General features: G+C 38.7%; 1 long non-coding RNA gene across 1 annotated transcript; it reads right to left on the bottom strand.

Moving 5' to 3' along the window:
* Window positions 1–4,238: 4,238 nt before the first annotated feature.
* Window positions 4,239–11,801, bottom strand: LOC105475740 (uncharacterized). Its single transcript, XR_011621673.1, has 3 exons — window positions 11,181–11,801; window positions 7,312–7,477; window positions 4,239–4,765 (listed from the first exon to the last, which is right to left on the bottom strand). It is a non-coding gene; the product is annotated as an uncharacterized lncRNA (long non-coding RNA).
* Window positions 11,802–15,841: the final 4,040 nt, after the last annotated feature.

Here is a 15,841-nt window from a genome sequence, read left to right on the forward strand (position 1 = left end):
GTAAAAGTCACTTTTCTGAAAGCTGCACTTGTAAAATATTTATAAATTCACATGGTTGTTCCTGGCAAATAACTACATCTGTCAGCTCTGTCTTTTTGCTCCCAAAGCAGCAGGGTTGGTGTCCTGTGTAATTCACAATATGTTCATAAAAAATTATTTTGAAAAATCAAGATAGAAGATATTTTATTCTAGGGGGCAATATATCTGCTCCTCCAATGGTATGGTGTTACTATTTGATTTCCTGAGATCTTTTCTCATCAAGGCTTTTTCTCTGAACAAGTTTTCACTTTATTGGACTTATCTAGTTTCCAAATTAGCAAGGCAAGTCCTGTGGGGTTGTCTTTAAAATCTCACATTAATATGTACAACACAGGCCGGGCATGGTGGCTCACGCCTGTAATGCCAGCACTTTGGGAGGCTGAGGCAGGCAGATCGCCTGAAGTCAAGAGTTCGAGATCAACCTGATCAACATGCTGAAACCCCGACTCTACTAAAATTACAAAAATTTGCCAGGGGTGGTGGTGGGCGCCTGTAATCCCAGCTACTTGAGAGACTGAAGTGGGAGAATCGCTTGAATTCGGGAGGCAGAGGTTGCAGTAAGCGGAGATGGCGCTACTGCAGTCCAGCCTGGGCAACAGAGTGAGACTCGGTCTCAAAAAAAAAAAAAGATAAAAAAAGTACAACACAGTGGCGTTTTTCCTTCCCAAGTCAATATGTATATATCAATGTCACATGGTAAAGGAATTTTCTATGTATATAATCTCCCTATAGTGTTTAGGAGATGCTTCATATAAGAGACCTTTTAGATAGACCTGTCTAGATTTTTTTCTTAAGACAGGAAAAAAAATTAAAAGACATCAGATTATATTTTCATATAGATGTATGCCATACAGATGTAGTCCACTATTTCTAGTGGGGAGAAAGCCCCCCAGAATCATACCTACTAACATACTGAGTACTTGACAATAAAATATGCTGTTGTGTTTGTATTTGTATAATTTTTACTGCCACGTAGCTTTTCCTTCCCTCTCTCTCCATGAAAAAGGATTTAGGGCCTGGGCGTTGAGGTTCATGCCTATAATCCCAGCACTTTGGGAAGCCAAGACAGTTGGATCACAAGGTCAGGAGATCGAGACCATCCTGGCTAACACGGCAAAACCCCATCTCTACTAAAAATACAAAAAATTAGCCAGGTGTGGTGGCGGGCGCCTGTAGTCACAGCTACTAGGGAGGCTGAGGCAGGAGAATGGTGTGAACCCGGGAGACTGAGCTTGCAATGAGCCGAGATCGCGCCACTGCACTCCAGCCTGGGCGACAGAGCAAGACTCCGTCTCAAAAAAAAAAAAGAAAAAGGATTTAGGTTGTTTATAATGCAAACATAATTGTTATAAAGACAGAACAGTTAAAGGTGAGATCAGAGATATAAAACATCAGATAATATTAAAGTCCTTAAATTTGGGGAGGTAATGCATCCCTTTGAGAATCTGATTAAAACTTTGTGCTCTTTCCCCAGAAAATGCAAGTAAGTATATACACACAAACAAAACACATAATACACACTTTTGTATACAAACTCAGGCATTCAGAGACCACCAATACCATTCCACAGACCACCACAGAGGAAGGAGAAAGAAAATGTATATCAGGAAACTGGAATAAAATTATTAGTACCATTAAGCATGAAGTTCAGCTCTAACTTTTAGTCAATCCAGAAGGGAGAATTCAATGGGTTTCATAGATCTCAATGTTTAACAGAGAAATACACATCAGGTTTTTAGGAGATGTATTTTGAGAGGAATTTGTCAGGTGGATGAATCTTGGATTTATTTTATTTTATTCTTTTTAATTTTTTTTGAGATAGAGTCTTGCTCTGTCGCCCAGGCTGGAGTGCAGTGGCATGATCTCTGCTCACTGCAAGCTCCACTTCCTGGGTTCACGCCATTCTCCTGCCTCAGCCTCCTGAGTAGCTGGGATTACAGGCTCCTGCCACCACACCCAGCTAATTTTTGTATTTTTAGTAGAGATGAGGTTTCACCATCTTGGCCAGGCTGGTCTTGAACTCCTGACCTCGTGATCCACCTGCCTCGGCCTCCCAAAGTGCTGGGATTACAGGCATGAGCCACTGCACCTGGCCTCAGATTTATTATTAAATACACAATGAACAATGTCTTTAACAGGAATTTTGCAAAAATGGAAAACTATTTTCACATGGCCATTTTTACATTGTTCCCTTAATAAATCCTGAGGATATTCTTAATAAGTGGTAATTTTTATCAGTAGCTATACCAACTAAGCCTAGATAATCTGGCTTCTGTATCTGACCTGACATAGCAACAAATGGTTTCCCTCTAGAGAAAGCTCCAGTATTCATAAGGTGCAATGTGCTTGCAGCAGCCTTCCTGGAACTACAACTAAGAAGCTGCAGCATCAGCAAGGCCTGAGAAATTGTATAGACTCACTAACCCACACATCTGGCAGGACTCATGTGTCAAAAAGGTGACTCTAAGCAAGACACCAAGAAATACATGAATGAATTTAAGAGGCAAAACTAAAAACTGTAAATAGGTTAGAGTGGGAATGAAGGTGTACCCTACTTGATTTCTGCTCACTGTGGAGAAGCCTATGGTTTATGCGCTGATCTTATTTTGTCCGTTAAAGCCCCTCCAATCAGGCATATCACCTGGGGATGGGAACACTGATTGCATACCAACTAGGAATAGAAGAATTCAAAGCTAAAGAAGGAAGAATCTAATTTCTGATTAAGAATATCATTAGACAGAAATTGACTGTCTAATTATGTTGATCCATCACATGCTATTCTGGTGATCAGCAGCCCAAATCATATACATACACTTTTTTTTTCCCCAAAGAAATTGTCGTGTAATCTTTTTAAAAGCAGTATGAACTGATATCTTACCAAGCCAGAAGAACAAAATTTCTTTTTCAGATGCTTATGACAAAAGGACTTGGAATTATCTGTCTAAATAATGTCAAAATAGCCATTATTTCCTTCCACAAATGAAGGAACGGGATTGGGGATTAACTTTGTGGGATTCATTTAATTTTGCACTTGGCATAGTACATGGAAACAGTAAACAGTTTACAACATTTGAGCTTGGAGACTCTGGGTTGAATATTTAAACCATTGCTTGAGACATAATCAGTGGATAGAAAATTCTAAGAACGGCAGCCCTACTCCAGAACTTTCTAGTGGGTGACATCTGGGGTGAATTAAGTTTCTGTTCAGTCTCAGCTTTAGCTACAGATGTGGAGGTGTAAATGTGCTTTCCAGGAACTGCAGATTATATGATCATGATGTAGACTACTTTTATTAGGAGTTCAAGTACCACATTTCCAGAAATATAAAGAATGACAGCAAGGAAAAAAGCCTTTAGAGCTTAAATTACAACCACATCTAATGAACTCAGAGGTGTTTTTCACTTACTAGGGTATTGCTTTTCAACTCCTGTAGCTTAAATGAATCTAGTGATCGTAACAGTAAATATGATTTCCAAAGGTATCCCAAGAGGTATCATTAGTCACATATTACATCCTTTTCTAATTTGTACACTTTCCATGTTTCAGGGTTTCACAGGACTGCTGAAACCTCCAGAATTTCATGTTTCCCTCAGCAGTCTACAATAACCCTTAATCTGAATGACATGTATTATTTCCTCAGCAAACATGTGATGTGGGAAGCTTAGTAAAAGATTTATTATAAGAAAAGGCTCGATGTTTTATTTCCTCCCCTAATTGAATACATTATTGCTCTCTGTTTAGAAATGCTACGTTGATGTATTACACCTCAGAACAACTATGCACATGCCATCTGCAGCAGGAAGGTTTATTAGACTACAAATCAAGATACAGATGTTGGAGGGAAAGCTACGTATGCTAAGTCATAATACATTAAAGCACATTTTAAATCTATATGTCATGGTGGTCCAGCAGATTTTTATTTTTTTAAATTAGGTATTGGTACTTACGAAAATTCAGGAACTAGAAGCCCTCTCTTCATGTACACGATAGGTAAAGTCATAAGCTGCTGAGGTGATAGGTATAACCTTGTAGATGGGGAAAAGGACTAAGTAACTTCAAAAGAAAAAGCTCACATTCTTATTCCTTAGTACTAGTGAAAAGATCCACATTTAAAGTCAGCATTCTAAGCCAAATGAGCAGATAAGTCTTTTGGGAGTGTAAATGATCACATTTTTATTGATCTTTTTCACATATTTAGATTTTCATCAATTTACCAGAAGAGCATTTATTGAGTACCTGTTACTGGCTAGGTGACTCTAGGATGTGCTCTAGGATTTTATTAAAATAAGACTCAGTTATATTATTTTGATATAAGAGGAGTTGTTTATTTTTTCTTTCTTTCTCCAACTGTTCAAGTTCAGGTCCAATAATGGACAAACTGCCCCCAGAAAGTTTACAAGAATATATCAACTACTTCATTGGTTGAAAGAATTAGAGGAAACTTGGCCAGCACAGCTGAGAGGATTGCTTTCCTGAGATATGACGTGATTCTCCTCCATTAGACTCACAAAAATATAACTCAATTGTATCAATCTTAAACAAATAAAATCTAGGATGATCACATTTTCTAGAAGGATTAATGTTCTGTAGATCTATTGATCTTCTACATTCTTCTTAAAGTATCCAGGGTAATCATTAACAATACTTTGTTTTGATTTACTTGCCTGGTGTCTGAGGCTCTTCCAGCTCTCTACAATACATTTGCGCCTTATTCATCATGCTTATTCTGTAGATAAAGACAACACATTACTGGCATTTGTAATTGGGAGGCTTAAAATTTTTAAAAATAAAATTAGAGATAATCTAATTTTTAGATTAGGGTTAGATTTTTTTAAATAGGGTATAGAACTTCAAAAGATGGTGGTTTTCTCTTTCTCTGGAAATATTCAGAAAACAGTCTACCTTTGGTTGGGAAGCACAGGCAAGGGCAGCAATTCAAGAAACCACTGTAAAAATGCACATCTCACCCAGTAAAGGAGAGATCTTACTTCCTATTAAGCATAGTTAGATGGGTGATTATTATTAATCATATATCACATTTACATAACAATGAAATTTGGATGGCACTATCATACACTGTCTCATTTACCATACGAAGGAAGCATGTATTCGTTCCTCAAATATTTTATGAATGCCTACTAGGTGCCAGACAGCATACTTTGTACTTGGAATGCAAAGGTGAGTAAGACAGATTCTCAGTGAGCTTACTTTCTAGTTGAGGAATACAATGTTATTAAATATAACGTGTTATAATACAGACATGATGAAGTCCTGAGGCTACATGGGGTTACTAGTATTTTAGCCTCATTTTACAGGAAAAAAAAAACTGACCAAAAATATTGACAATATTATAGGGCAGTTTTAACAACTAAATGAGAGATCGTATTAAGTTACTTAGTACAATGACAGCCCATAGTAGGGAGTCCACAAATGTTATTATAAAGAGGTAGCATAGAGTAATAGTTTGGAGAATGGGTTCTGTATCAAACCTTTTGGCTTGGATCTTGGTTATGTCTTAGTTTGTGTGGCCTTGGGAAAGTTATATGATATATCTAGATCTCAGTTTCCCCAGGGCTAAGATGAGAATAACAATCACAACCACTTCTCAGGGTTGTTGTTTTGAGAATCAAGTTGTCACACATGTTCAAAAGAAGTTATTCATGGTAAAGATCAACGTTGAGAGCAGGTTCAAAAACTATATCACACCAAACTTATAGTTAGCCTCTCATAAAATAGAAATATTGTGGCCCTGAAGAGTGAAATGTCCTTATTTTTACCATGGGGAGAACTCCCCAGCAACGAGTTCAAGCTAGGAGAAGGCAGCAAAGAATATTTGGCATCTTGAGGGTTAGAGAGAAAACTGGCCTGAAGAGAGAGGGCCAAAAAGAGAGGGAAAGCATGGACACCAGCAGGGGTTAGGGGAATGGGACTTGGGCAGAGGTTGGACTGAACAAAGCAGAGGGAAATGACTTTAAGAAGAGAGGAGGAATATACCATCCACACATCTCCTAGCACTAAATAAGGGATAATCTTTCCAATATATCCAATCTGTATTTTGCTAAGTGTGGGGTATTTATTTTTATTGGATAATGCCTCAAATGTTATAAACAGAGCTAAGTAAGAGTATTCAAAATAGCCCAATAATTATCTTTCATGGTGTCTGGTACCAACATGCTCTTTTCTCTCATTTAGATTCCCACAAAGAAATTGTTGGACATGAAAAAGAGGCAGATATTGGTTCATAGTATGTCTCATGATACTGAGAGAATTTTCAAGATTGCAATTTTTCATTTCATTTTTTTTTTTGAATGGCTGATTTAAATGTTCTTTCTGTACATAGTGGGACAGGAATTGTACAACTATTACTGCAATCCAATTTTAGAACATTTTCAGAGAATGAAGGCGTTTTAACCTGTGATTTAAATGCTACCAGTTTATGGATCTCTGTTCTTGTACCAGAGACAATCTGAAGATTCTCTCCAGAAGTAAACATCCTAAACAGCAATCATCAACATTAAAACATGAGCCTATTTTACTCTTTGAGTGGCTAGCTTCCTGTGAAAGAATATACATTGCCTCTCTTCTTTTGTTACCTTTCTGATAACATTGGCTATGCTGTAGGCCAATGTATTACATTAGAGAGCATTTCGAGGAAAAGGTTTCTTAAAGCTCCTTATATATATTACGATTTTCTGCTATACATCATTATTACTAAAATTATTCACAGCTAGTGTAGCATGTTTAGGCAAGCTCAGATACTTGGCAGTAAAACACAATTCTTTTAATAGCCTAGCTCCAATGGGTAACCCTTTGAAAAAGGCATTTATTGTTAGTTCTGTTAGCTATTGAAGCAGTCTTTGCATACTTCGATGCATAAGCATACAAATGGAAATTTTTATTTTAAGTTCTATGCTATACTTTGCATATGAAACAGAAGTTCTTTAACTATATTGTGGGAAATTAAAATGTACTTCCCCCTCTATAAAGAAAATTAATCTGAGAACAAGGGTCTACTTTGAGATTGCATAGAAAGGGCAAATATACGCTCTGATATGCTGCTTAGTCCTGATCCCCACCCCACCTCATTCCAGTACCCTCATTAACAAGAAGCTGTCAAAGTACTTGAACATCATGAAATAAGAATGGTATTTCAATAAAAGATCAAATGCTTAGAAATCCACACCTCAAACCAGGTTATTCTTTCATTCCTAAATCAATAAACTGGCAAAAACAAGACAATATTTGAGCTGGCAAAACCTCCTATGCACTTACATTCTGTGAAAACATAAGAGGAAAAAAGAATTCTTCCATATTCTTTACATGATTTTCCATGAAAGCACTCATTAAATGATGTTTACATATAATGATGACAGAGTGTAGATGGGTTTACTGCTTGGCATTGGAAGGGCAGTGCCCTGGAGTCTTCTTCCAGTTCAATCTTGAAAAAATAACAGTCCTTTTAGTTTTTAGTATACTAACTTGGCTCAAACCATACCATAAAGTACTTTTGTATGAAGGCTGCCATAAAAAAATCACTGCAGAATGCTCCACTGTCAGAGTCAGCACAAGTTAATGCAAGCAAGTTACGCATGTTAAAATAAACAGCAGAGAATTGGGTATGAAAACAGTATTAACCAGGTGTGTCCATCTGACCATTATAACTTTAAAATATCTGCAGAACAAAGCCAGTTTTTGTCAAGGTCACTTACTGCTCAGAAAATGCTTTTCAGCTTCAACAGAAACATCCAAGAAACAAAATAAGGTTTTTAAAAAAATAATGCTCAAATAGGTGTGTTTCATTTTACATCACCTGTAAGAAACAGGGTTTCCATCTAACATGAGATTCCCATTCCTATTGCTCTGTAAAGGCACAGTTCTGATAAGTTCAAGGAGATGTTTGAAAAATGAATAATCACCTATATTATCATTTCTTTGAGAGCTAATGTGGCTTATATTGAAGGAAGTCGCCAGAAAGGCTTTTATTGGACAAGCTGTGTGCTTGTCCTCCAGAGAGCTGCCCCACAAAAATTCCTCAAAATATGAAAACTCTCCTATTAGCATTAAATTTCAGGTATTATATCTTCAGAAAGCCCTTGTTAAATCTACATTTGCTGTCTATTGCAGTCTGTAAGGTTTAACACCATGTGCTGGATATTTAGATTAGCCCTCTCAATCTCCATTTTATTAGCCTTCTCTTTGGAGACATTAGATAGCTAAACACAGTTTTTCAGAGCACAAACTCTGAAAGTCAAGAATTGGCCTTGCCACTTAATAGTATGACTAGTCAGCTTATGCTTACATGGTAGCCTTTCCAGAATACTCTGAGAAACACTATAAAGTGATAGGGATGCAGAAACTGAGCTTACTGGAAATGGAAGAACCAAATAGTAGACTGGTAGCTCCTAACCAGGGAAACAGAGAAGTCCACAGTTCCTGAGTGATTGTGGCCCCAGGCTAAGAAAGTTAACTTACAGTTTCTCCAGTATAAAATAAGGATAAAACTAATAGTATCCAAGTGCTCAGCACAGTGCCCAGTACACAGTAAGAGCCCAAAAGATGTTACCTATTTTTTTCTTAGGTCCTTAAGAGGTTCTGCCAGCTGAGAGAAAATGAAAAAGGGCAGGAGTGCCCAAAATATCGAAAAGAAAGAAGGCTAAGGGGAAGAAGGTGGCTCTGGCCCCTGCTGTCGTGAAGCAGCAGGAGGTTAAGAAAGTGGTGAATCCTCTGTTTGAGAAAAGGCCTAAGAATTTTGGCATTGGACAGGACATCCAGCCCAAAAGAGACCTCACTTGCTTCATGAAATGGTCCCACTATATCAGGTTGCAGCAGCAGTCATCCTCTATAAGCGGCTGAAAGTGCCTCCTGCAATTAACCAGTTCACCCAGGCCCTGCACCGCCAAACAGCTACTCAGTCGCTTAAGCTGGCCCACAACTACAGACCATAAAAGAGAAAGACAAAGCAAGTGAAGAAGCAGAGGCTGTTGGTCCGGGCTGAGAAGAAAGCTTCCAGCAAAGAAGACATCCCCACTAGGAGACCACTTGTCCTTCAAGCAGGAGTTAACACCGTCGCCACCTTGGTGGAGAACAAGAAGGCTCAACTGGAGGTGACTTCACATGATGTGGATCCCATCAAGCTGGTTGTCTTCTTGCCTCCCTGGTGTCATAAAATGGGGGTCTCTTCCCCTGCATTATCAAGAGGCAGGCAAGACTGGGACATATAGTCCACAGGAAGACCTGGACCACTGTGGCCTTCACACAGGTGAACTCGGAAGACAAAGGAGCTTTGGCTAAGCTGGTGGAAGCTATCAGGACCAATTACAACAACAGATACGATGAGATCTGCCATCACTGGGGAGGCAATGTCCTGGGTCCCAAATCTGTGGCTCACATTGCCAAGCTTGAAAAGGCAAAGGCTAAAGAACTTGCACCAAACTGGGTTAAATGCATGCTGTTGAGTTTTCTGTACATAAAAATAATTAAAATAATACAAATTTTAAGAAAAAGAAAAAGCATAGGAGACCACCCACGGCAGTGGGCTATGCACTGGCTGAATAATCCTTTTTTTTTTATTATTTTGTTTTTTGAGATGGAGTCTTGCCTCTGTCACCCAGGCTGGAGTGCAGTGGCATGATCTCAGCTCACTGCAACCTCTACCTCCCGGGTTCAAGTGATTCTTCTGCCTCAGCTAGGACTACGGGATTAGAACGATTCTTCTGCCTCAGCTGGGATTACAGGCACCTGCCACCATGCCCTGCTAATTTTTGTATTTTTAGTAGTGACGGAGTTTCACCATGTTGGCCAGGCTGCTCTCGAACTCCTGGCCTCAAGTGATCTGCCCACCTCAGCCTCCCAAAAGAATCCTTCATCTTTAGTTTGCAGTGAGAAAGAACCACATAAGACTCTGCAATGGAGACACTGGAGTGCAAGATTAGCCAGGCACAACCTTCTAGTTTAATGTGTAGAGTTCTGTGAATCTTCTTGTGCTAAGTTTTCAGGAGTCTCCCCACCCTGAATCTGGGTGTGCAGCCACTTTTTGATCCATTGGCACATAAGCCACACTGTGCCTAGTCTAAACAGGAATGTTTCTCTCTTCTTCCCTGGTAATAAAACTCCAATTTGTATTCAGGTTTTTGGCAGAGATCCCTTGATTTCAGGAAGGGTAGACCCCTACCTCAACAACAAGGAATGAGCTGAAATTGGTATAAATCAGTCATAGTAATTTCCTTTTCTTTCCTGAGGGATTCGCCAATGAGTGGGCACATGACTGAATCCTGGCCAAGGAGACAAAGGGAAAGTCCACTAGGGAAGGCTCTCTTCCTAATAAAAAGATAAGACTCCACAAGTAGAATGTCTCCACCTGTCTTCCTTCTTGTTCTGAACACAGACATGGTGACTGGAGCCACAGTAGCTATATTCTGGCCAGGAAAATGACAAAGAAGCTGGCCCTGAAATCATTAGATTACTGAACTGACTCAGGCAACTGCCTACCTCCAGACTTCTTATTATGTAAGAAATATGAAGCTCGTTTGTTTAGGCCTGTACAGATGACTTTTCTATTTCTTGCAGTCAAATGCATTCTGATACTGTGCTTTGTCTACTTATTTCTTACCTCTGCCCTCTGACAGATGAGGCCCAACCCATTTTTCTTACTTGGCTTTATTTGAACAAAGATTCTAACAACCACAAGAAACCACTCTGTTGATCAACTCCTCTAATATAAAAGGAAACAATCATGTTCTGTAATAAGTATTTTGTATCCAATTGGTTTATAAATTGAAAACACAAGTTAAGCAGAAAGATAAAATCAAATACGGTCTCTCCCCTACTTACTTCTCATCTCTCTCTCTCATTTAGTTCAAAGAGACATAAAGTGATACCACTCCATCATTTTTGACAGAGCCACATGTGTAATGCAAAACATATGCTGAAGTTTTGTAATTACTTGGGTTCCTTGAGCAGAAGAGGGATGAGCTTATTGTATGTTCATGGTCTCTTCTCCTTCTGTGTCTCCTGCTACCGTATCAGGCTGATGCCCTGAGGATAACCGTTCCTCACTAGAGGTTTCTGCTACTGTGTCCTAAACATCAGATTAAACCCCTTGGATACTGACATTAACCTAAGCCCATTCATAGGCGCCTTACCTCTTCAAATGACAAATGTGAGCTGTTAGGCACCTCTTCACTTCAGGCCTCCTGTTTCCACCTTCTTTCCTTTTTCCTACTGACCCATGCAGGTGAGGCCTCAGGATGCAAAGCTCTCAGCTGGACCTGCCTAAAATACACCTTGATAAAACAAGACTTTAGAGGGATTATAATACCTTTACGGGGTAGTCCCTAAAAGTTGAAGAACACTGAAAATAAACCTTGTCTCTTTTATTTCTCCAGATGGCCAATACGTAGATGAAAAGACAATCAACTATTATATATTAACTATCAGGGAAATGCAAATCAAGACCAAAGGAGACACCACTTTACACCCTCTAGGATGGCTATAATCTAAAAAGACCAATAACAAGTGTTGATGAGGAAGTAAACATATTGAAACCCTCATACATTGTTAGAGGGAATGTAAAATAGTGAAGCCACTTTAGAAAATGGCTTGGCAGTTCCTCAACATGTTAAACATAGAGTTACCACATGACCCAGCAAATCCACTCCTAGGTATTTACTCAACAGAAATGAGGCCAGGCACGGTGGCTCATGCCTATAATCCCAGCACTTTGGGAGGCTGAGGCGGGTGGATCACAAGGTCAGGAGTTCAAGACAAGACTGGCCAAGATGGTGAAACCCTGTCTCTACTAAAAATACCAAAAAAATTAGCTGGGCATGGTGGCGGGTGCCTGTAATCCCAGCAACTTGGGAGGCTGAGGCCGAGAATCACTTGAACCTGGAAGGTGGAGGTTGCAGTGAGCTGAGATTGCGCCACTGCACTCCAGCCTGGGCAACAGAGTGAGACTCCATCTCAAAAAAAAAAAAAAAAGAGAAATGAAAACATATGTCCATGCAAAATTTGTCTGCAAATGCACACAGCAGCATTATTCATTATGACCAAAAAGTGAAAAAAAAAGTAAATGACCATTCACTGATAAGTAGAGAAACAAAATGTGATGTATCTGTAGATAAAATGATATTGTGCAATAAAAAGGAATAAAGTACTGTTACAAATAACACAACATGGATGAACCTTGGAAACAGTATGCCAAGCAAAAAAAGCCAGACACAAAAGACCACAGCTTATATGAGTCCATTCACATGAAATGTCCAGAATAGGCAAATCCATAGAAACAGGGAGTAAATTAATGGGTGTCAGGGGCTGAGGGGAAGAAAAATGAGGAATGAGTGCTAGTAAGTACAAGATTTCTTTTTGGGGTGACAAAAATGTTCTAAAACCAGAAAAGAGTAACATTTGTACAACTTTATGAATATAATAAAAACCACCAATTGTATTTTTTTTTTTTTTTGAGACGGAGTCTTGCTCTGTTGCCCAGGCTGGAGTGCAGTGGCACAATCTCGGCTCACTGCAAGCTCTGCCTTCCAGGTTCATGCCATTCTCCTGCCTCAGCCTCCCGAGTAGCTGGGACTACAGGTACCCACCACCACACCTGGCTAATTTTTTGTATTTTTTTAGTAGAGACGGGGTTTCACTGTGTTAGCCAGGATGGTCTCGATCTCCTGACCTCGTGATCCGCCTGCCTCAGCCTCCCAAAGTGCTGGGATTACAGGCATGAGCCACCGCACCCGGCCAATTGTACATTTTTAAAAGATTAATTTTATAGTATGTGAATTATATCTCAACAAAGCTGTTACAAAACAACAACACCAAACCTCCTCCTTTTACAATGTTTTTGGGGCTAGAAGACTAATATGAGACGAGGCTGAGATGAAAACTGGGTCTTCTGCTTCTTCCCTCTTCTTTTCTTTCTTCCTTCCCACTGCTCCTCCCAATCACTCTATCACTGTTGTCCTGAGGCACTCACCTGCTCCATCAGCCCCCAGAAACAGTAACAGGTATAGAGGCAACAGAAAATCACTTTACCATGCTCCCATTACTGCAGCCCATTAAAGCCAGGGAGAAACTGCCCTGGCTGTCCAAAGGTAAAAAAATGCCTTTGTCTAGGACAGTATTCTTCTCACAAATTACAATAATGCAAATATAAAATATAAATTTTTTCATCTTATTTGTGAACTAAAACAAAATATTTAAAACATTTTTATTTGATCTTTAATATATTCTTAAAGATAATAGAAACCTGAATTATAAATTTTTTACTTACTCACCATTTAAACCACATTGTTTCTATTTTCTTTTCCTCTTATTGCTGAGCAATGAAAATTTCTTTGTTACAAAATATAGAAAAATATGTACCTTGGATAGTCTAACTTCCAGAACCACTATATATTCCATCTTTGCTTTCAACAATTAATCCTCAGTCTAAAAGGGGAAAACAAGATAATCCCTCATTTAAATGATCAGTGGAGGGAATTCATACAGAATAGCAGACAACTCTCAGAACTCTATCATTCAGAACTTACAAAATTTTAAAAATAATACTTCAGAAACACAAATATATCAATATTTTAACAGCAAATTTTTCTGTCTCTCCTAGGCTTCTAGCTTCTCCATTCTTGAGCCTTACTACATACCAGGCACTGTGCTGGTACTTCACATATGTTATCTCATTTTATTCTCATTACAATTCTTTCTGTCAACCCAGGAGTCTTCCAGTTTGAGACAAGAGAAAAAAGGGTGGTAGTTAACTGGGAAATTGAGTTGGGGTACCTGCTTCAAAATATCTCTTTTGTTATTTTACCTGAAATCCCACCATTAAATCCCACCCCTAGGTTTGAAGATTTTTCTCTCTAGCTTAAGCTATAATCAAACAGGACTGAAGTCTCATAGATTCTGGAAGCTCAGATTTAAAGCAAGTGTAGTAAGGATAGGCAATGGAGACCAGAGAACCCAAAGCCTAACTCAGCAGTTTGGCCCAAGGAGCTGTCCCCATATAAGGATCATTGGTCACAACTCTTATTTCTTAGACGGCCCTGACAGATGTGATTCTACAAGGACAGAGTTGTTTTCAGAGTGCCTGTTTTCTTGGTTTGTTCATCTCCTACCTACTATTTCACTGGCTTCTGATAAAAGATAGTTTTTTAAAAAATTCTGTCTACCCACTGCTAAGGCTGAGAAAGTTTGAGTAATTGATTTGCCCAATATCACAGAGTAAGTGATAGAACCAAGATTTGAACCCTCACAAAGTTAGTGTTCTCAATTACTTCTCAGCATTTTCCCCCCACTATACTAGTATAATTCATGCATTGTTAAGAAGTAACCCAAAAATGTTTGTTTTGGGTCCCTCCAACCACTTATTTTACTTCCCAAATATCATTTCCCTGATGCCTTCTCAAAACTGACTTTCAAATTGTTTTATTTATGCTTGGATGAAAAATGGCTAAATGGTTGGCTTTCCCAGAATATCTTCATTTTGATAAAAACCAAAATTTAAACTAAAACAATGAAGATTTAACTTGAGAATTTCAAACACTATGAAGAATGGAGGTTAGTTCAAAGTATGACTAAGTGGATTTAGCAGAAATATCTTAAACTTGGAAAATATGAAAGCCCCTTCAGCAAACTGAAACATGTTTTCAGCATTCTACTACTATAAATAGAACTATAGTTCAAAGAGGGTTTTTTCCAAGCTCCTAATTTAAATCAGCAAAGGAATGGTTTCAGGTTCCCACAACATGAGCCATTTGATGGGATATTTTATCAAAAAATATCGAAAACAATATTACTGTGATGCTTTTAAAGGGGAGATAAGAAGAATGGTTGTTAGCCAAAAGTCCTTTATTCTTGACTTAAATAAAAAAGACAAGAGGGAAAGCCATACTTTTTAAATTCTTCTCAGTCTGGTTTCTCTGACAAACCTGTTTGATAGGCATCAGGGACCTGAAGCAGTGCTTCCAGGGAAAAAGTAGCCATCACTCATGGTTCATTGGATTTCTATGACAGAATGATCACATTCTGTAGAACCTGGCATAAGCACATCATTATTAAGCCTTGCTTTAGCATTTCTTAACTGATCATGGATGCTGCAGTCCTTGGTGGCTCCTCTCTGTTGGCGCTGTTTGTAGTTATTTGACCTTTTCTCAGTGGATAATCCACACAGAAAGCCCTAATTACTTCCCCAGCTTTGACCAGCCAGCAGTGTGAATAATCAATGACACTCATTTAGGTATTGCACAATCAGATGCTTATGGTGTTTAAAGAACATTTTTCCATTGACCTGCCACAGCTGTAAGACAATTACAAGCAGTAAAGCTGCTGTTGTAATCACAAGATGACCAGGTGACCTTGTAGGTTTAAAGTTGATGACTGAGGCCTTGACTGGGATGTAGTCATGATACAGAACGTATTTTGGGAGAGAAAGGAAGCTTCATTGTATACTAACGTGACATGTTCAGCCCCAAGAGCAGTGTTCTGAAATATTGACAAATCACAAGACTCATATTGGCAGGTAAAATTCAGCATTTATATCTATGGCCTCCTTCTTTCCATTGTACATAAAATATTAAATAAATAAGAATAGAAAAAATATTGAAGTCTATCCATACCTCTCTCTAAACTTTTTAAGGTAGAAATGAGTATAAAAGTGGAAGCAAGTTGTCCTATCTAAATAGATATTTACAGGTTTCTAGGAGGTTAAATTTTTTTAATGTGTTCAAATTGCAATGAATCCTCATGAACTCTCAGGCCAACTTCCCCCACAAAGAACACTATTAAAAAGATGTGCCGGGCGCAG

Source organism: Macaca nemestrina, chromosome 4 (assembly GCF_043159975.1).
Source record: "Macaca nemestrina isolate mMacNem1 chromosome 4, mMacNem.hap1, whole genome shotgun sequence".
Classification (NCBI taxonomy): domain Eukaryota; kingdom Metazoa; phylum Chordata; class Mammalia; order Primates; family Cercopithecidae; genus Macaca; species Macaca nemestrina.